Raw genomic sequence first — 22,364 nt, forward strand, 5'->3', positions numbered from 1 at the left:
TATATAAAACTTATCTCAAAAGTGAAACAAAGACCTGAATATAAGAGCTAAAACTATAAAACTCTTAGAAGAAAACTTAGGAGTAAATCTTCATGAACTCAGACTTGGCATTTGTTAGATTTAGGTTTGACACTAAAGGCGTAAGCAATAATAAAATGGATAAATTGAACTTCACCAAAAGTAAAAACTTGTGCTTCAAAAGACACTGTCATGAAAGTAAAAAGAAAACCCACAGAATGGAAGACAATATTTATAAATCATATATCTGACAAGGGACTTGTACGTAGAATATATAAAGAACTCTTAGAAATCAATAATAAAAAAGAAAAATAGCCTAATGGGCTAACTTAAAAATGGACCAAGAATCTGAATAGAATGTTCTCCAGAGAAGATATTCAAATGACTAATAGGTAAAAAGATACGTCATTTGTCATTAGAGAAATGCCAATAAAACCCACAATGAGATCAATGAAATAGCCATCGAAGTAGGATGGCTAGAATAAAAACTTTAGATAATAACAAGTATTATTGAAGACATGGATAAATTAAAACTCTCACCCATTTTAGTGGGAATGTAAAATGGAGTAGAATTTTATAAAATACCTTGGCAGTTAGTCAAATGATTAAATAAAGTGTTACCACTGACCCAGAAATTCCACTCCAAGGTATACACCCAAGATAAAAATTTATGTCCAAACAGAAACTTGTACATGAATGTTTATAGCAGTATTAATCCTAATAGCCAAAAGTTGTAAACAACCCCAGTATTTATCAACTGACGAACGGATAAACACAATGTGGTCTATCCATACAATGGCATATTATTGGGCCACAAAAAAGAATGAAGTGTGACACATGCTACGTCATAGATAAACCTTAAAAATATAATCCTAAGTGAAAGAAGCTAATCTCAAAAGACCACATATTACATGATTTCATTTATATGAAATGTCTATGAAGAGACAAAGCATATTAGCGATTGCCTGAATCTAGAGGATAAGGGAGAGAAGAGTGATAGCTGAAGAATATGGAGTTTCTCTTTGGAGTTATGAAAATGTTACAAATTGATTATGGTGATGGTTGCACCATGTTTATATATGCACTATAAACCACTGAATTGTTTACTTTGAATGGGTGAAGTGTATGGCATATGAATTACCTAAATAAAGCTGCTTAGTAAACAAGTATTTATGGAACTAAAAAAATAAGATCCAGAGTCTCAAAACATACACTCATACCCAGAACCAGGAAAATCTCAGACTGAATAGAAGAAGACAATCAACGGATGCAACAGAATGAGATGACAGAAATGTTAGAACTATTTCATCAAGATTTTAAAGCAGCCGTCATAGAAAATGCTTCAGCAACTACCAATTAACAGCATGTCGTAACAAATAAAAAAAATTAAGGGCCTCAGCCATTAAATGGAAAGTCTCATTAGAGAAACAGAAAATGTAAAGAAGAACCAAGTGTAAATTTTAGAACTAAAAAAGCAGTAACTGAAGGAAAAACACCTTAATGGGGGGGCTCTGCAGCAGAATGCAAGGGACAGAGGGAAGAATGAGTGAACGGGAAGACAGAGCAACAGCAAGAAGCATTCTAAAGAAAAGAGGGAAAATAGAATGGAAAAAAAATAAATGGAACCTTAGAGACCTGTGGGACTACAATGAAAGATCTAGTAATTGTGTCACCAGAATCCCAGAAAGAAAGGACAAAGAGGGTGTTGCTTAAAAATTATTCAAACAGGTTGCGGTGAGCTATGATGACACCGCTGCCCTCTAGCCCCAGCAACAGAGTGAGACTCTGTCAAAAAAAAAAAAAAAAATAAGTAAAAAAAAAAAAAAAAAACCCTGAATTGACAAAAGATATAAATCTGCAAGCTCAAGAACCTAAGCAAATCCCAAAAAGACAAACCTGCAAGACACATTACAGACTTCTTAAACCTAAGACAAAGAAAAAATCTTAAAAGCAGCAAAAGAGAAACAATGCCTTACTTACAGAGGAATTTGAATGACAGTAAATTTTTTCATCAGAAACCATAGAGGTCAGAAAGAAGTGGCATAATTTCTTTTAGGTGCTTAAAATAAATAACTGTCAACCCAGTATCCTATAGCCAGCAAAAATATCCTTTTGAATTTCAGGGTAAATCAAAACATTTTCAGATAAAGAAAAATTAATAGTATTTGTCACCACCAGAGCTACCCTATAAGAATGGCTAAAGGAAGCTCTTTAAACAGAAAATAAATGATAAAAGAAAAATATCTTTAAACACCAAGGAGGAATAAAGAATACAGTAAGCAAAAATATGGGTAGAAGCAATACACTTTCCTTTTCCTCTTGAGACTTCTAACTTATTGGTGATGGTTAAAGCAAAAATTATGACACTGATGTGATTCTAAATGGATATAGAGGGAATATTTAAAATAATTACATTATAAATGGAGAGATGTAATATTTATATTTCATGACAATACCAGTAGACTCTGATAAGTTATATATACACATATAATGTGATACCTAGAGCAACTAAAAAAGCTACACAAAGAGATATACTCAAAACAATGAAAAATCAAAATGGAATTCTAAAAAACGTTTGGGTAAGCCACATTTGTAGTCAGCTCCACCCAATAATAGTACAATACACATTCTTTTCAATTGCTCACAAAACATGTATATAAACTACACCCTGGGCTATAAAACAAACCTCAATGAATTTTAAAAAAAATGAAAACATGCAAAATGTGTTCTTTAATCACAATGGAATCAAACTAGAAATCAGTAACATAAAGATAACAGAAAATCTCCAATGAGAAACTAAAAACATACTTTTAAATAATCCAAGTGTCAAAAAAGAAGTTTCAAGAGAAAATTTTTAAAAATACTTTAAATTTACTGAAATTGAAAATAGAACACATCAAAATTTTTGTTATGTAGCTAAAGCACTGGTGAGAGGAAAATTTGTGGCAAAAATGCATACATTAGAAAAGAGTAAAATTCTGTTATGGATTCAATGTTTGTGTTCCCCTCCAATTCATAGGTTGAAACCCTAACCCTCAATGTGATGGTGTTAGGAGGTGGGGCACTTGGTAAGCAAGGTCATGAGGGCAGAGCCTCCATGATGGTATCAGTGCCCTTATAGGAGGAGAAAAGGTCACCAGAGCTTTCTTACTGTGCCATGTGAGGACAAAGTAAGAAGGCAGCCACCAGCAAGCCATGAAGAGAGCCGTTACCAGGAAAAAAACTGGTCAGCACCTTGATCTGAGACTTCCCAGCCTTCAGAACCATGAGAAATAAATGTCTGTTATTTAAGACACCCTGTCTGTGGTAATTTGCTACAGTAGCCTGAACTGATAAAACAAATAGCTAAACTCCTATTCAATAAACTGGAAAAAAATGTGAAAAATAAACCCAAAGCAAGCAGAAGGAAGGAAATAATAAAGCGCAGAAATGAATAAATTAAAAACAGAAAAACAGAGAGGAAATCATTGAAACAAAAACCCATACTTTGAAAAGATAAATAAAATTTACAAACCTATAGAAACACTGACATAGATGAAAAGAGAACATAAATTGCTATTATCAAGAATGAAACTGAGGCTATTATTGCTACAGACTCTGCAGACATCAAAAAGATAACAAGGGGATACTATGAACAACTGTACACATAAATGTGACAACTTAGAAGAAATGGAACAAATTCTTTGCTAAACACAAACTACCACAACTCACTCAATATAAAATGAATCACTGGAATAGCCTTATAACTATTATGGAAATTGAATTCATAATTTTTAAACTCCCCCAAAAGATGTTTCCAGGTCCACATAGTTTTACTTGAGAATTTTATTAAACATTTTAATAAAGAATTAAAATCAATTTTATAAAATATCTTCCAGAAAATAAGGAGCTGACATTTTCCAATTAGTTTTATGAAGCTAGCAATAGCCTGACAACAAAATCAGCCAAACAGTACCAAAAAAAACCCTTATTCTTCATTAATGTAGATGCAAAATTTCTTATATTAGCAAATGGAATTCAATAAAACATAAAAAGAATTATACCCAATAACCAAGTGGGATTTATTCCAGGGATGCAAGTCCGGTAAATATCCAAAGAAGGCAATCAATCGAATCCACCGTATCAGCAGGTTAAAGAAAATCACATGATCATATCAGTTGATGCAGAAGAGCATTTGATAAAATTTAACACCCAATCAAGATTAAAAACTCTCAGTAAACTAGGAATAGGTGGGAATTTTTTCAAACTGATAAAGAGCATTTACCAAAACCCTACAGCTAACATTATATTCAGTGTGGAATAAAGACTACTTTCCCTCTAAGACTGGGGAAAAAGCAGAGATGTCTGCTTTTACTGCTTTCCTTTAACATAGCGCTAGAAGTTCTATTCAGTGCACTAAGGCAAGGAAAAAAAATAAAAGCCATATAGATTGAAAAAAAATAAGTAAAACTGTCCCTATTTGCAGATGCCCTGATTGTGTTGAATTAAGTGTTACAACAAAACAAAACTCAATAAGGTAAATACTCAAAGTATTTAAAAATAACTCAAGGTCACAGGATACAAGGGCAACATACACATATTAATTATATTTCAAAATATTAGCAATCAACACATGCATGCTAAAATAAAAGACACAATATCATTTCAATTTCTCAAAAATAAAATACTTAGGTGTAAATCTAACAAAATACATACAGGATGTATGTGCTAAAAACTACAAAATACAGATGAAAGAAATCAAAGATCTAAATAAAGGAACAAACATATCATATTTATGAATTGGAAGACTCAACATAGAAGGATGCCATTTCTTCCCAAACTGATGTGTTTGTTTAAACCACCCTGTCTATGGTAATTTGTGGTAACATAATTCTTATCGAAATCCCAGCAAGATGTTTTTGAAGATACAGACAAGATTGCTTCTAAAATCACATGGCAAAGGAACTAGAAGAGCTAAAACACTCTTGAAAATTAAGAATAAAATGAGAAGAATTATTCTACCTGATTTCAAAACTTATTGTGTATTAGGTCATTAAATATGAAATGTCTCATTTTGAATCAAAAGTGTAGTTTATTATATCTCAAACAAGAAGCAGAACAATTAATCAAAGTACATGCCTAAACTATTGACACAGTTTTGCCAACTTAAGGGTAGCTTGTTTCTGCCAGCAGAGAAGAAGCCTGGAGAGCGAGTGTCAATGAAATCGCAAAAGTTGTTTTCCACAGCTTGTTGAGAATTGAATATTTTTCCTTGCAAGATGTGGTCTAAAGCCTGGAAGAAGTGGTGGTCAGTTGGTGCAAGGTCTGGTGAATATGGCAGAGGACAGAGAGTTTCCAAGTCCAGCCACTGCAGTTTAAGCAGTGTTGTTTGTGCAACATGTGGTCAAGCACTGTCTTGCAAGAGGATTGGCCTGTCTCTATTGACCAATCTCGGCTGCTTAATCACAGACATCCTCCTAATTTTGTTCAATTGGTTGCCGTAGACATCTGCTGTAATCCATTGACCAGGTTTCATGAAGCTGTAGTAGGTAATAACCAGCATTGGACCACCAAATAGACACCATTAGCTTTTTGTGATGAGTATTTGGTTTTGGACTGTAGCACTTCATCTTCATCCAACCATTGTGCTGAACACTTGCGATTATCAAAAATAATCCATTTTTCATCACACATAACAATACGGTGTAGAAATGGTTCGCTTTTATATCATAACAGCAAAGAAAGGCAAGCTTTGAGACAACTTCTTTTCTGATGCTTGTTTAATCCATGCTGAATCCATCTATCCAGCTTCTTTACTTTGCCGATTTGTTTCAAATGGTCCAATATTGCTGGAATAGTAATGTCAAACCTTGCTGCTAATTCACGCATAAGTTGAGATGGATTCACTTCCACTACAGCTTTCAGCTCATCATTATCCACCTTGATCTCAGGTTGCCCACGTGGCTCATTTTCAAGATTAAAATCACCAGAACAGAATTTCTCAAACCATTGACATACCATGCGTTTGTTAGCCACATCCTTCCCAAACACTTTGCTAATATTTCGAGCTATCTGTGTTTCATTGATTCCACAAAGAAATTCATATTCAAAAATAACACGAATTTTTGATTTATCCATTGTTTCACAAAAATTCCTCTAAAAAACAATTTGAAAGATAATCACAAGCCAAACTGTGCATTTGAAAGAATGAGGATGTACCTTCACATTACAAATAAAACAAGAAATGTCTAAGTGAAACGTCAGAGATAAAAACCATCAAACTTAGTATTTAAGGAAATCAGACACTTCATACTTAATGTAATAGTTACAGTAACCAAGAATCTGTGGTACTGTGAGACAAACAGACACATAGATCAGTGGAACAGAATAGAGAATCCAGAAATAGAAACACACATATATGCCCAAATGATTTTTGACAAAAGTTCCAAAAGCTATTCAACAGATAGGTTTCCAACAAATGGTGTTGGATCAATTGGCTATCCATAGCCCAAAAAATGAACCTAAGTCTCACACCTTATACTAAATTTAAATCAAAATGGACCACAGACTTAAATGTAAAACGTAAAACTATAAATATTTTAGGATAAAATCTATGGGATCTAGAGCTAGGCAAAGGGTTCTTAAATTTTACATTAAGAGCACCATCTATAAAAGGAAAAACTGATGAACAGGACCTCATCAGCATTAACATTTTGCTCTACAAGAACCCATGCTACAGTCTGGATGAAAATATTTGCAAGCCACATATCCATCAAAAGACTAGCATCTAGAATGTAAGAAGAACTCCTAAAACTCAACAAGCTAAAAACCAAAACTTCCCCCTAGAATATGCGCAAAAGACATGAATAGACATTTTACTGAAGAGGCTACACAGATTTTAAAAGACTTTGCTCCACTATTCCAGTCATCCATCTAGATGGAGACATAGACTTTAATATTAATAGCCTTTATATAATAGACTGGATAAATAAATTATGATATATTTATATATCGAATACTTTATAATAATGGTTCTCATAATGTGGTCCATAAATCTCTAGGGGTTCCTGAGACCCTTTCAGAGGGCCTGTGAAATCAAAACTGTATTCAAAATACGAAGACATTTTTTGCCTTTTTTTCCTCACTGTGTTGACATTTGTATTGATGACTCAAAAGCAAGGGTAAAATTAGTACCTTAGCAGAAATCAAAGCATTTGTAGGAGAGAAAAAAGCTGTCTGCACTTAAGAATGTCCTTGAGAAGCAGTACAAAATATTAATTTTATTAAATAACAACCCTTGAATATACTTCTTTTAATAGTCTGTGTGATAAAATGAAAAGTCTGCATACAGCACTTCTGAATACTAAAAAATATAGTGGTTGTCTCAATGAAAACACTTAATTGTTAGGGTTATTGTTAGGGTTGTGAGCTAAACTAGCTGCCTCTCTCACAGAACAGCATTTTTATTTGAAAGAATGACTGATAGACAAAATTACAGTCATTTACAAAAGTATCTAGCAGAAATCTTCTTGAAAATTTGCAAAGTGAACCTGTCATTTCAAATCAAACAACTGATGGTATTTACTACCAAAGATAAAATTTGAGCTTTCAAGCAAATATTAGAATTTTGGAAAATATATCTATCTGTTTTTGTGAGTTTGACAGTTTCCCAGTAGCTAAAGATTTTTCTAATAATATTTGTGGTGACTTGAGCATGATTTTTCCATATTTCATGAAGAAATATGTCAATAATTGGGAGAAACAATTAACTCAGGAAGCCAATATTTCCAATGCATGCTACATGCTTGTTCATATGCATTACAAAATCATGTATGTGTTAAAATATCCATTCAAACCACAAGACAGATCAACAAATTTTAATGTAACAGAGTATAAAAATTTCACTAATAAAGATTTCAAGTATCCTTTAAGAAATTACCACTTGTTGAGTTTTGGTGTAGTATCAAAGAAAAAAATCTATAATTTTCTGAAAAGGCTATTAAAATACTCCATCTTTTTTAAACTACATATCTGTGGGAGGACTGATTTTCTTCATATATTTCAACCAAAAAAAAAAAAACTCCACATTACAACACATTGAATAAAAAAGCAGATATTTATGATAATATAGTGGTCGTCTTCTACTAAGTCCTAAGATATTAAAGAGATTTGCAAAAATATAGAACAATAACATTATTCTCATATTTTTTGTTTTGAAAAATATAGTAGTCTGCCCTTATCTGTGGGGATATGTTCCTAAGACGTTCCAAGGATGCCTGAAACCACAGATAGTACCAAACCCTATATATGCTGTTCTGTCTATACATACATACCTATGATAAAGTTTAATGCATAAATTAGGCACAGTAAGATATTAACAAAAATAACTAATAATAAATAGCACAATTATAGCAATATATTATAATAAAAGTTACTTGAAACTTATGAATTTTTTATTTCTAAAAGCTTTCATTTAATATTTCAGACCATGGTGGATCACAGGTAACTACAACTGCAGAAAGCAAAGCTGCAGATAGAGGGGACTACTGTATTCACTAAAAACATTATTTATGTTTACACATAATGGGTTTATTGTTATTTTAAAATAAATTAATAAATGTATTATTTTAAATTGTTTCAATTTATAATATAGTAAATATCAATAGATATAATCTACATAGGCAAAAGTTCTTTGGAGTCCTCAATATTTTTAAGGGAGGAAAGGGGTCCTGGAACCCCAAAGTTTGAGAACTGTTGCTCTACCACTGTGGAAATGAATGAACTTCTACTTCAATGCTATGGATAAATCTCATAAACATAATTGGGAGTGAAATAAGCCAGACAAAAGAGTATATACTATGTTATTTCATTGATATAAAATTTAAAACGTGGAAAATTAATGTATGATATTAGATGCCAAGAGAGCAGGTGCTTTCGGAGAAGAGGGGGCTGACGACTGGCCGGGGGCGTGAAGTCAGGGATGCCTCTGGGTACGATTAACGCTGTATTTTTTGACCTGAGTGGTGGTCACACACTCACTTTGTTAAAATTCTTAAGTTGGTCTATTTGTGATTTGAACAGTTTTTCCTATGCATTTTAAGGTTCAATAAAATAAAAAAGTGTTTATTGGCAAAGACTAAAAAATATGAAAACAATATAATTTTAAAAATCCCGTTACTGTTTTGGAGTAATGGGAATAGGGTGGTTTTATTCTTTTTCTTCTTTCCATTTTTTTGTTTGTAAAATTTTCTTCAATATTGCTGTTATATTTTTTATATGCATTTATAAGTAAAACAATCATTATGAGCATCACAAGTGACATAAAATGCTGAAAAATTTGACTAATTCTACATCTAAGGCAAATCCCAGACTTTTTCTAATGTGATGCTTTGGAGACTTGCTGCAGCAATAGGGAACTCTTGGGGGGCACACGCAAAGCAGCTGCCTTCAAAGAGCAATGGGCTATCTTGCCACAGAGGGACGGGCCTTGTCAGGATGCCCTTGGGGGTTGAGTGGGCCCAGGGCAGGAAGTTTCAGGCAGGCCGACTTCAGCATGATAATGTGAAAAGACGTTTACATTGCTGTGAGGGTTGCACAATGAGAGTGGGAGGCAGAGAGCACAGGCGTCCAGATACCTTAGTTGGGTCCTTGTTAGCCATGTTACATGAGAAATCACTTAATCCTTTTGAAAATGTATTGTCTATAAAACAAGGTTACCAGTACCTCCTTTATCTATCCTGCAGAGATGTTATAAAGCCAGGAGGAGGTGGTAGAATGAAAGTACTTTGTAAACTGCAAAGGGTCACCCAAAGAGGCTGTTTGGGTATAAAATATTGGAGTCATGGGTAACATCAGTTAGAAGAAATGACTTAGATGGTCTCTTCAAAATTAACACTTAGAAAACGCTGTATGAGTTCAGTTATAAATCATTTTTGCCTTTCAAATAAATACCCTGTCTACAGTAGCTGCAGACCAGGGTTGTTTATGCAACTCAGAAACTACATTTCTGGCTTCAAATTTACTCTGTGTTGCTAAGTTCAGCAAACATTCACCGCTATTGAACACCTACTATTTTCTAGGCACAAAGTACAAAGTACAAAGATGAACCCCATATCTAGTTTTGTGGAGCCTAACAGAAGGGACAGATAGTTAAGAATTAATATGAGACAGTTGAGACAGAGATGATATGGTGACACAGGATACAGTGAAGGAGATACACAGAAGAGGTGACCTTGGCATGAGCCAGTGTTCAGAGAAGTCTCCCCAGTGGAGATGATGCTCGAATGAGAGGACTTACATAGAAGTCTGATGTGGTCCCATTTTTCGATTTTTAGTATTTTTTGACTTAGCATCTCTGATAGCTTACTCTGCCAGTAGTTTGGAGGATGGATTTAATGAACCCAAGACTGGAAGTAGACAGCCCCATTAGGACACTTTCCTGACAGTACCTGTGAAGGTTCACACAGTGGAACAAGCTACGTGGAAGAATCAAATTCAAGAACTACATGGAAAGCAAAGCTGGCAGGAATTGGTGACTGTATGAGAGGGCAAGAACTATTCCAAAATTTATGGTTTGCTTAATTGAGTGAATTAAAGTAGATAAACTAAGAAACATCGAGAGATCACAAAAACAAAAGCAAGAGCAAGTCTGCATGGTATGAAGTCATTTTGAATTTGAAGAGTCAATGGTACAACTGGATTTCCCCAGAAGAAAGCTTGGGAGAGAGGTCCACAGTCAACATAGATTTGTGAGTCATCAGCAAATAGGTGACAGATAATCCTGAGAGATGATAAAATCCCCCAAGGAGAGTAAGGTCAGAGAGGAGATTGCTGGGACAAAGTCAGAAACCTGGGGAACACCAGTGAAGTTAGACCAGGAGAAGAAGAAGGGTTAGAGAAGCGCTAAGAGAAACCAGAGAGAGAAATGTCATGAAAACCAAGGGCAGTTGAAGCAGAGGGAATGCACCAGAGCAGCTCAGTAAGATGAGGCCTGACAATGCCCACTGGGTTTGTCTGTAGAAACTGGTCATTGGTGACTTCTGCAAGAATCATCTCAGGGGAGTGATTAGAGAGCAATGGGTTAGCTAGGGATTTGGAGATAAAGCAATGGAGATGCTGTGTCCAGACAACTCATTCAATAAGTTTGACTCTGAAGGAGAGAAAGAGACAGGAGACAGGCCACACACTAAAACAGGAAGGATAAGACACAAGTGTGATACAGGCTGAGGGCAGCTGGGTGGTAGAAAGGAGAAGGTTGAAAAGCAACGGAAAGAGAAAGGTCACAGATGGTACAGGTTCTACAGGATAAGAGGAGAAAGGACAGACCCGCAGCCTGTGCAGCAGTTGAGCTGAGCACTGGGGAAGCAAGAGGCCCCTGGTGCTCTGAGGCTGGCGGGAAGGGCCTGAGGGTGGCTGCAGATGGCCATGAACCTGTAAGTCGGGCAGGGGAGAGCAGGATGTTCACATCTGATGGTGTCCATCTCCAGGGTGGGGTAGGGGGCAGGATGGCTGCTTCCCCTGAGAGCTGAGCAGGTGTCATGCACAGAATGGTGAATGCTTGGAAGAATAGGAAAGAGAGCAGACCACAGGAACAGCAGTGTGTTATCTAAGAGTATTGATAACCCAAATATTTGTTATCCCTTGGTCTGTTTTCTCAACATTACTTCCAGTTAACTAATATGCATACAGCACTTTGCAACTGACAAAGGAGTTTCCACATACATTATTACATTTAACATTTAGCCTCCTGAGAAATCTATGTGACTACTCCCATTTTGCAGAAGAGGTTACTAAGGCCAAGTGAGGATGAAATGACTGTCTCAATACAGGAAGTGGTAGAGTCAGAAGATGAGTCCTTAGACTCTGTGACTGTGGGTACCTCCGTCACGTGCATGTCTTGATGATGCTAAGCAAACTTTACTTTCCCACTGGCCTTTGAGCCTTTTAATGACCTGGAAAGTTGTCATACTCAGGATGTGGATAGAAGGAGGAGATTTGGATCGGGTCAAGGGCAGAAGCCCATCTGCCTGGACAGCAGTGGATATAGCACATCGATTAGGGACAAATTCAGAGCAGAGTTCTACATTGCTTATTAAATAGCCTTTGCCTAGCAACTGCCAGCACATTAGAGAGTTCGAGAACCTTTGAAGTAGAACAAAGGGCCTCCAAGGGCTATTTGGAGATTTGAGAGGAAAAGCAGGTCTGGGTTAATGGCCTGGGCCCTGCTCTCCCAGTCCTTCTTCAGGAAGAGTTTGGCTTCAGGAAACAGGTCGGATCTTGGAATGGGAAATTCGGCACATCCTACCTGGAGGGTCAATTTTAAGTGAGCTGACCACAGCTTGGTGGTGTCCACCTATGGCCAGGGGCATCCCTGGAGCTTGCTAGCTGCTGTGACACTCTCGTCCAAGCTGTCCCACAGGAAACACTTGCTGTCCACTGATGAGAGTCATTACACTTGTTTGTTTAAAGCATCATTACTCCTGTAATCACAGTTGTATGACTTCACAAAAGGCCAGTATCTGATGGCAGCAGCTCAGATCCTGCTCTGAAATTTGCTGCCAAAATTGCAATCAGGGGCCCTGGCCTCTCCAGCCAAGCACTGACATGTTGGGTCTGGGCTGAAACTGAGTAGTGAGGGAGGCCAAGTCTTCATCTGCACCATATCTATATAGACCGACACGTGATTATCATTTCATCCTTTCACTCACCTTTGTCACAGCCAGTAATTTGTCCTAAGGAAATTGTAAGATACATGCACAAATATTCAGTGGACATTTTCACCATCCTGTTTACAGTAGCACAAAATGAAACAATTTACATATGCACACATGGAGGATGGTCCATCACCATGCTAGAGTACTGTGTAGTCAGCACAAATCCTGCTCTCACAAAGGGCTGCCCCCAGCACCTTGGCATCCCCTTGGGTGGACAGCATCCTGGACCGAGACGGATGATTGAATAGTGGAGCAAAGGCTGAATTTCAGTCTCCCCTTGCCACCCTGGCCAGATGCCCTTGCATGTAACCTACACAACTGTTCACTGCAGCCCTGGTGTCAAAAAAGATCTAATGAGACAGGACCAGTTTCTTGCTCTATCAAAATTTTTTAAAAGAGGTTAGAAAACAGTATGCTAACAATAACAATTAAATCGGTATATATTTGCATAGAAAAGAAAAACTAAAAGAAAATAAATGTGTTAGTCATTAGTGCTGTTTGCTTAGTATTTCCAGTTTTTTTCTCCTGTAGGCACATGGCATGATCAGACTTCCTGCTACCTGTGAGCTAGGTGAGGCCAGTGAGAAGTGTGCAAAAGCTTTAAGGGCTCAAGAGCAATTTGCTAAGCTCTCTCTTTTTTATGTTGTAGTGCAAATGAGAAATAAGCATTTGCTATTTTAGGCCAGTTAGATTTGGGAGTTTTTGTTACTGCAATATAACCTAACTCTTCCTGAATACACACACTGAAAATGTTAGGAAGGGTTACAGTAGAATTGCATTAAAACATATTTGTGAGCAGGGAAAAAGGATTAAGAGAGCTTCAGTGAAAGCAAATTTGAGATCAGTTCAATGTGAGCACAAAGTTGGAACAATTGGAGCCACAAAATAACTAATTTAATGGGCTTAATGGACTATAGCGCAAATTCTAAAATAAATACGGACAAGTCCCTACTGATATAAATAAGATTGAATAAATAAGTAAATGAGGGAGAAGGGACAAACCTTTTACAGAAGAATTTATAATAACATATGTAGATACCCTCCTCCTCTAGGAGGTGGAGGTTAACTGCTCACCCTCTTTGAGTATGGGATTGACTTAGTGACTTGATTATAAAGAATCAAGTAAAAAGAAAAGAAAGGAAAAAATAGTAACTTTATAATCGAGGAATTTGACAGACACCATCTTAACTGCATGATGAAAGTTAACATCACCAGTGATGCTGCTGCACGGATATCACATGCCCCCTGATCCAGTGTGACAAGAAGGGCACTTCATCTCTGTGATCTTCCTTCCAAAAATCCGTAACTTCCAACTAATCATGAGAAAAACATTCAACAAACCAACATTGAGGGACATTCTACAAAATGCCTGACCAGTACTCCTCAAAACTGTCAAGGTCAGGGAAAACAAGGAAAGTCTGAGAAATTGTCACAAACCAGAGGAGAGTAAGGAGACATGATAACTAAATGCAATGTGGCACCCTGGCTTGAATCCCAGATTAGCACAAAAACTGGTGAAATCGAAATAAAGTCTGAAGTTTAGTTAATAGTAATATGCCAATGTGAATTTCTTAGCTTTGGCAGAGGTACCATGGTGATATAAAATGTTAATAGAGGAAACTGGGTGAGGAGCATATGGAAATATTGAATATGTATATGAAAAATATTGCAAAATAAAATTTATTTTCTAAAATAAAATGAGAATTCACCCCCACAACCCGAGCCCCATCGTGACCCTGAGATGGAGAGTGGGAGTCAGTGCTCTCTCAGGTGGACCCCACCCATGGGCTCCTTTGGCTGTAAACAGCTTATTACACTAAATGTAATTCTCATGTTTAAAAACTATTATTTATTGGTAAATTTTGCCCCCCAGATTGGACAGGCCAGCCACTTCATCTGGGACTTAACAAAGAAATAATAATTGATCTCCAAAGTGGAGACAAAGCCACCTGATGTGCACACAGAAGGATGGTAGAGAATTTACACCATCACATATGGTTGTGTTGTCTATGGACAGTTCAGGAGAATTTTTAAAGTATTGCTGACAACTTGATTTCCATTTTACAAATACATTTTAAAACTTAACCCCATATAATATGTGACTCCACTGCGGGCTGTCTTCTTTTATAATTTGCTCACTAATAAACAACTCCATAAATGAAAGCAATGGCCATGCTGTTTGATTTTAGTGTCAACTCTAGATTGCTTTAGCATCTAACTTTCTCTGGCCAAAGAGAGGTTCAAGTTCAACTCCAGTCATCTCCCACTCACCCAGGCAGGAGTGAAACTGCTGATGTGGAAGAGACTTCTGGCCACAGAGACCACATGTGCTCACTGGTCTCCCACTGGTCACTTGTCCCCCACTGGTGCTGGCTGAAAGGATGAGGATCTGACAAACAGGACCACACAGTTGGGTGGCAGTGAGCAAGAGACAGCCACATCTGTACGAGCACTTGGTAGTCATCACACAAACCAGCGATTGTTATGAACACTCTTTCTTTCCCAGTGTGCCTCCTTGGGGCTCCCGTGGTAGAGGGTGAGCCCTGCAGAGGCAGCACTCTGGAGTGTGACGACTGCGTTCGTCCCTAGCCCCCCAGAATAAGCTCCTCAAGGGCATGGCAATGGAGGCAACGATAAAAGTTTGAGAAATTGAAAAGAAGCTCATAGACCTTCTTCATGCCTTCCTTGGGCCAAATTCTCTGCAGCTAGTCATTCCATGCACAGAGTGAACATTCCACGTGGTCAGGATTAATGAGACCCACAGGACCAGATGACAACAGGCCTGGATCTTCAAAAAGCCAGGGTCAGATCTGGACAGTTCTGGCCTCCTCCCCTGCCACATTTGAACCCTCTGAAATGCAGCCTTTTCCTGGTTTTGAAACATCCAGTAAACAGACCACCTAAACAGTTTTTCTATTATGAATCTTCCACAAAGCCTGACATGTACCTCTGAAGACAAGTTCTTAGAGGAAGCCTGGTTTTAGTTGAATGATAGAAGCAATTAATAAGAAAACAATGAAATAAAATGCTTTCCCCGTTTGTTGGTAAATCATGTATAACAAACATCCATATGTGTGCCCATAAAATGTTAGCAGCCGTTATGAAGAAGGTATGTTGTGCACCAGCTGACAGCACAGCCCTGTACGAAGCGCGGTTGTGGTCGAGGGGTCTTTGGGGGCTGTCTATTTGGAGGACTCAGGCCAGGAAACACTCTTTCTCCAAGTGCCCAGATAATTGCACTTTTCTCTGCTATGGAGACACAGCCTCTGGATTCTTAATAAATGTCAAGCAATACCAGAGTAATAATCATATTTCCAGCCATAATGACAAACAACTGGTGCTCGGAGTGGGTGAAGAGGGACCAGACCTCCACAGCACAATTCATCTCTTGTTAAATTCACTCACATATTAATTTCTAAGATGAACGGTGCTTTCTAATTTGTCTTTTTTGAACTGTGATGTTTTTATTAAATTCAATCATCATGAGTACATGAAGAATGACTACTTAAAAAAAAACCCACGCTGGTGTAGCAAAGGATGAATGTTTTGAAATTGCAGGTGCCGAGCCCTCTCGAGGAAGCCTCTCTCCCGCCACTCTGCCTGCCTCCCTGTGAGGCTCGGGCGCTGGGAAGGGTCGCCACCACATGGGCTTTTCCACCATGTCTCTGTCAGCCTCGTCCTCAGAGGTGACCTTCTAGAAGACTCACACCTTCGCCGGCAGGGGTGGAAGGTCAGGAATTACGGAAAGGGTTTGGGTGAGAGATGAATGTGAAGACCTACCCCGGGGCTCTGCAGCCCACGGGGATGTCTTCCCCTGAGCACGTACTGAGACGTGAGATACCGACGTGGACTGAACTGTGTCCTTCCCCGATTCATATGTTGAAGGCTGAACCCCCAGTACCTCAGAAACTGACAGTGTTTGGAGCTAGGGATCTTTATAGTTAAAACGAGGCCATGAGGGTGAGCCCCGATCGAACACGTGTGGTGTATTTATAAGAAGAGGACAGTAGGACACAGACACGCACAGAGAGAAGACCGTGTGAGGACACAGGGAGAAAACAGCCACCTCCAAGCCAAGGAGAGAGGCCTCAGGAGAAACCAGTTTGCCGACACTTTGATCTTGGACCTTTGGCCTCCAGGACGGTGAGAAAAGAAGTTGCTGTTGTTTCAGCCACCCGGTCCCGCGAGGGCGGCCCAGGGAGATAAAACAGGTGCTTTCACTCCACATAATGGCCAGCACTAAAACACCGGGCACGGCAACTGACATTTCAGAGAGACAACAACTGGGGCTGGAGTCCATGGGGAGGATTCCTCCGGCTTCATGGAGAGCAACAAGGCCGCCTTAGTCAGGACTGCCCGCCACTGCCAGGCACGGGTGCAGCCCCTGGCAGCACTGGCTGCAGTCTGCGGCCCCCACAGGAGCTTCTCAAAGGCCAGCGGGCCCCATGCCTCCCTCCAGATGCCGCACATGCCGGCTCACCCCAGTGCTCTTGGCGGCTACTTGGAGACTGTCCAGTAGGTGCCCAGTGCTGGGCAGCATGAGCGTCACAGGGAACCTGGGCGGCACAGGCCTTTCGTTCTCCTTTAGGCCGGACCCCCTACATGCAGCCATTGTGGGTGGGAAAAGGCCCCAAAATAGAGAGGCCTGGTTTCTTCCTGACGGCCTCTTTCCAGCCAACGACTCCCAGGACCTGCTCTAGCCTAGGCCCTGTGCTAGCACGGAGGCCTTGGGGATAAGCAGGGCACAGAGTTTGCCCTCCAGGAACTCAAAATCCCCTGAGGGGGTAAATCGGAGGATCACTCTCCCATGGAGGGGCCACACAGGGTCCCGGCCAGGCTGGAGAGGGCTCAGCAGGCCTTGGGAAGGGACAGTGCTCTCGTAGCACAGTGGAAGGGGCTGGTCCGATAGAAGGGAGAGGCTGCTCCAAGCAGAGCGGACCACAGTTGCCCAAGGGTAGAGATGGGAGAAAACAGGGTGCCTTATTACAAAATTTTAAAAAGTGGGCCTTCCTGGAGCAAAGATACCGTGTACTGCTGCAGCAGGAAATGAACTTGGAAAAGCAGTCAGGGTCGGCTGCCTGAGGCTTCTTGCTCCACTGGTAACAGGTCTGAGTCTGTCCTGGACAGCGTGAGAACCAATGATGGCTTCTGATCAGGGACATGGTATCTTCAGCTCTTACCTTCAAAAACTCACAGTGGGGGTAGCAGGAAGGCAGGATGGCGCAGGTAAACTGGGGTAAACTACTAGGCAGGGACCGTGTTCTCTGCTCACCCTGTGTCCCTGTTCTCACACCCGGGACCTGCCTCTTGGCAGCAGCATAGCTGACGGCTGAGGAAGGAATGTGGGAGCTCTCTTGCCTCCTGCTCCACAATGGGGGACAGAAAACTGGGGCACAGAGTTGATGCTTGATGGCAAGTCTTTATAGAATGCATATTTAGGGGTTTCATTCCCTAGGAATGTACCTTCTTCTATTATTTTTCTCCTGATCTCATTTCTTTATTGCATACACCCTCACCTAGAGGTACCATAAATTCTCTGGGGAGAGAGTCCAAATATAAATATTAATAAATCCATAAAATTAAGTTGAGATAAACTAGAAAGGATACTGCAGTAATACCAAGCCAGCGGCTGCCCATGAGGCAGATGCTCCTGACTATTCCTTTGCACCTGGAGGGGCCCCTCCCTCACCACCAGCCTGCCCCTCCTCCTCCTCTAAGTCTCAGACAAAGCTGCTCCAAACCAGACTTAGGCCCTCTCTCCTTTGAGCCCTTTTTACACCATAATTGTTTCCCCGCCCTAGAAGGAGCTGCCTCTTACGCAGGTCAGCAACTGTGCCTTTTCTTGTCAGCATCTCTCCGCCTTCCCTCAAGGGCCTGAGCTATGGCAGGAAATCAACGAAGGCACGTGGATGTTGAAAGAAGGATGGCTCAGAGCTCAGGGAAGGCACAGGTGTGCAGTAGAGGAGTGATGGAGACGCTAGAGAGAGGCGGAGATGGAGAAGCCAACCGAGTCGTAGACACAGACCCCCTAAAGAGCTTGGACTGGTGCTTGGCGGCTGGCTCCTGCCACCCTCCTTCCGGACCACTCCCCCATGGCATCTCAGCCACTTGGGCCTCTCTCTGTCCTCAAGCACACAAGCCCATTCCCACCTTAAGCCTGGCACTAGCTGGGTGCTCTCCGGACCTCTGGTCCCACAGGTGTAGGACAGCCGTCCCTTCCTCTCAACTCACCACCACCTCCGTGGAGAAGCCTTCCTGGCCCTTCCAACCTACCGCACTCTCAAGTCAGTCTCTAGCATGTCATCTATTTCCTTCGGATGTTTTCACAATACCTACTATTTTCTCATCTATTCCCCTTTGCTAACAGTCTGCTTTCACTCCAACAGAGAGCGGGCACCTCCTATGTTTTACTCAACTGCCACAGAGCAAGTCGCCGATGCAGAGGCCTAGGAATCGAGAATCATCCCACCCACACTGGTTCAAATGTTCTTTCATTTCACTTAAGGATCTCAGCGATGACGGTCATCACCCCTGTTATTGTAAGAGGTGAATTAGCACCCAAGGAGCCCCCAGCATCATGCTCGGCCCCAGGCAGCAGACGCAGCGCTTCCTTCTGCTGCCTTCCCCGTCCTCGCTGCTCAGTCTCTCCTCCCTTCTGTGCCAGGCCCAAGAGCCAAGTTTTCACCAGCCCCCATCAACAACGGGAAAGAGAAGAAAATTTCAGAACTTTCTGTTCTGAGACTTGAAAGACTTTTTTAATTAACCAAAATGGTTTCTCATAATAGATGGGTCCCAGGGCGAGAGCGCGGCTGCAACTCCCGAGACAGGCGCCTGGGCGGCTGGGCTGGGGCCTGGCGGCTGTGAATGGCAGCAGCACCTCAGGAGGGCCCCAGCCTGATTCTCCACTCAGGGCCATCTGCCGTCTCATCATCTATGTAGTGTGGGACACTTCTGTCTTTTGGAACACTAGAGCAGTTTTGCATTGCTGAGTAAGTTTTTTAGTATTTAAATTTAGAGAAATAAACCAAAACGTGTTTCCCCCATAAATCATAATTTTTTAAAATTAAAAGCATTACCTGGGATGTTGATACCTTCCGCCTAACCGTAACTTTAATTTTCAGAATGAAGGTATACCTCATGTTGGGGAAACCAAGATAAACAAATCTGAACCCCAAGATAGATGACCAGGCATAATTATCCTTTAAAATACAGAACTATATTTGGTTTTCAAAAAGATTCAACCCAGGATTTCTTTAAATTGCCAGATTCCTAAATTAATTTCAAATCTGTTTTAATTTATAAAATCTTGGTATATACAGTAAACATTTTTTTTTCTAAAACCCATCTACCCAGATTTTTCTTGGACGTCATCTAACTAGGGAGACAAAAACTAGACTATAAGGACTCCTTAAATATAGGAAACGTGTTATTCAGTTCTATATTCATAGCAAGGAATGTTACGCCTACTTAATACGTTCATGTATTGTTGAGTTGCATATGGTAAAATATTATATAAATACTTTATATAGAATTAAAATATTATGAGTTGAGCTGCACACTTGGACCTTAAGTTACCTGAAATATTCCTCAATGACACCCTTTATATATGGTATATAACACGGTTAGCCTACTTTATAATAAAATAAGTCACTATAGGACAAAAAGGAACAATAATCAGTAAATACCTAGCAGAAGGTGAGAAGATCTAGTTAACTTTTCAGACTAGACGTTTCTGTTTCAGTAGAAGTCTTTGGAGAAGGAACTGAGTATCTGTCCTTAAGGACTTTTCAAAGCGTGATTTAGATACAATGCATCTTTCAATGGGCAGTGGTTTGTAACCTCAGGTGGATGATATTCCATTGATCTCTGGAGATTGCACGACCTCAGTGCCTGCTCTCTTGGAGAGGTTTCAGACTACAATTCTGCTGTCAAAAGCAAACCAACTTTAACCCCATTTCTTGTGAGGGCAAATGACCCAAAGAATAGTCAAAGAGATGGCACTGGGCCAGTCTCAGGTGGCAAGGCACAAGAAGGAGGACTATGACAGAGTCCTCCCTTAGAGGCAGTTGTGGACAGGAAGAGTGTGACTAGTAGGAGACAGGACTCCAGGCAAGCCATGGATAAAGTGAGTCACTGTTGCTACTGATTATTCATTAAGTGTGTGGGCTTTGCACTTACAAGATGCTTGTTGTACATAAGGAGAAGACTGGCATCATCTGATTTTAGCATCAGGCTCCCTTGGTTAGTTCGGGGTCTCTGCTAGCCTGGCCACTGTCCTTTGCATGAACTAGCAAAAGGACCCCCATCTGGACAGACAAGTGAGAACAAGGTATCCTCCTTTTGGGTGACCACAGATCACACCACAACTCATGGCTTGCCTCAGAGCTCGGACAGAAGTCAGGGCCCGCCCCAGAGCCTGCCCTCTCTGTGGAGCCCTGGTCCTGGCAGGGGTCAGCATCCTGGGCAGTGATGCTACTGCTCGCTGCAGGCCAGACAGGCTCGGGTTGCCACGAGTTGCCGTGCGATGATGATGCCTGCCCACCTGAGACCAGCCTCTCTCCACTTGGACTGTCAGGACTACCGTCTGCACTCACACTGACGAGCGGCGAGTGGTTCAGCCAACTCTATTCATAGCCAGGCCCTGACACTGATTCTGTTAAGGGGACAAAGAAGTCTCTCTAAAGTCTCTGTATTCTTTTTGCATTTATCTAAAATCTTCTTCACAGAAAACTGAGAGGCTTGGATCTAGCACCAACCACCCCCGGAAACATCCAGAAGAGGCTGAGGTGATTTGCTATCATAAGCAGAGACTTTTCTTCTTCGTGTGGATCAGCTGACATCAGCTCAATGCTCAAATAGTCCAGGGTCTTCATGTACAAAGGTGACGAGTGGACATCATGTCCACTGAACTGTCTGCTTTAGCAAAAGATGGACATCCCAGGATTTGATAGGAATCATCTGGAAGGTGAAAGCTTTGGGGACTTGGACATGGTGGCTTCTATTGCAGGGAGCCTGTTTTCTAGCAGGTATCGGAGGACTCCGTGATGTTTCAGGAAAGGCCCCAATCTAACAAGGTTACTGTATTTAACATTACAATCTGCTCATTCCATTAATAAAATTTCATCAGAAACCAAGGGGCTGCCCTGAAAAAGCAGGAAAATGTGAATTTGCAACCAAGGATGGCTGGACCACGAGTTTCTCTTTCCTGTCTAGGTAGAAGAACATGTGTAACCTGTTTTCAGCAAATTGTTGATTATATTCACCAAACTTAACCTGACAGAAATGACACATTAAAAGATATGCACTAAAATGCCTTAAAAGGGAAAAGGTTGGCTATGAGTTACAGAAATTTTTCATAAAAAAAAATCAGTTGTGATATTTTTAAACATAAAAGCCCACAAACATGTTAAATAAAATTATCAAATAAGAAAAAAAGGACAAAGCACAGCAACAGATTTATCAACTGAACACTTCGTGTCCTATAGTACAATAACCTTGCTATGAATCAAACACTGAACAGCAGAATGGCCACTTTAATACATACTACTGATGGCAAAATGACTGCTTTTACTGAAGAAGAAAAAACAAAAACTGTGTTGCTCTGAGCAGTTTTGAAATGAATATCTGATTCAAAACTTCCCCTGTGCATAGAAT

At 40.2% G+C, this 22,364-nt stretch overlaps 1 protein-coding gene across 1 annotated transcript in view; it reads right to left on the minus strand.

Moving 5' to 3' along the window:
• The window catches only part of WDFY4 (WDFY family member 4), a 296,219-nt gene that overhangs the window by 111,886 nt on the left and 161,969 nt on the right, over positions 1 to 22,364 (minus strand). The gene's annotated exons all lie outside the window — the stretch shown is intronic.

The sequence above is a fragment of the Lemur catta genome, chromosome 14 (assembly GCF_020740605.2).
Source record: "Lemur catta isolate mLemCat1 chromosome 14, mLemCat1.pri, whole genome shotgun sequence".
NCBI lineage: Eukaryota > Metazoa > Chordata > Mammalia > Primates > Lemuridae > Lemur > Lemur catta.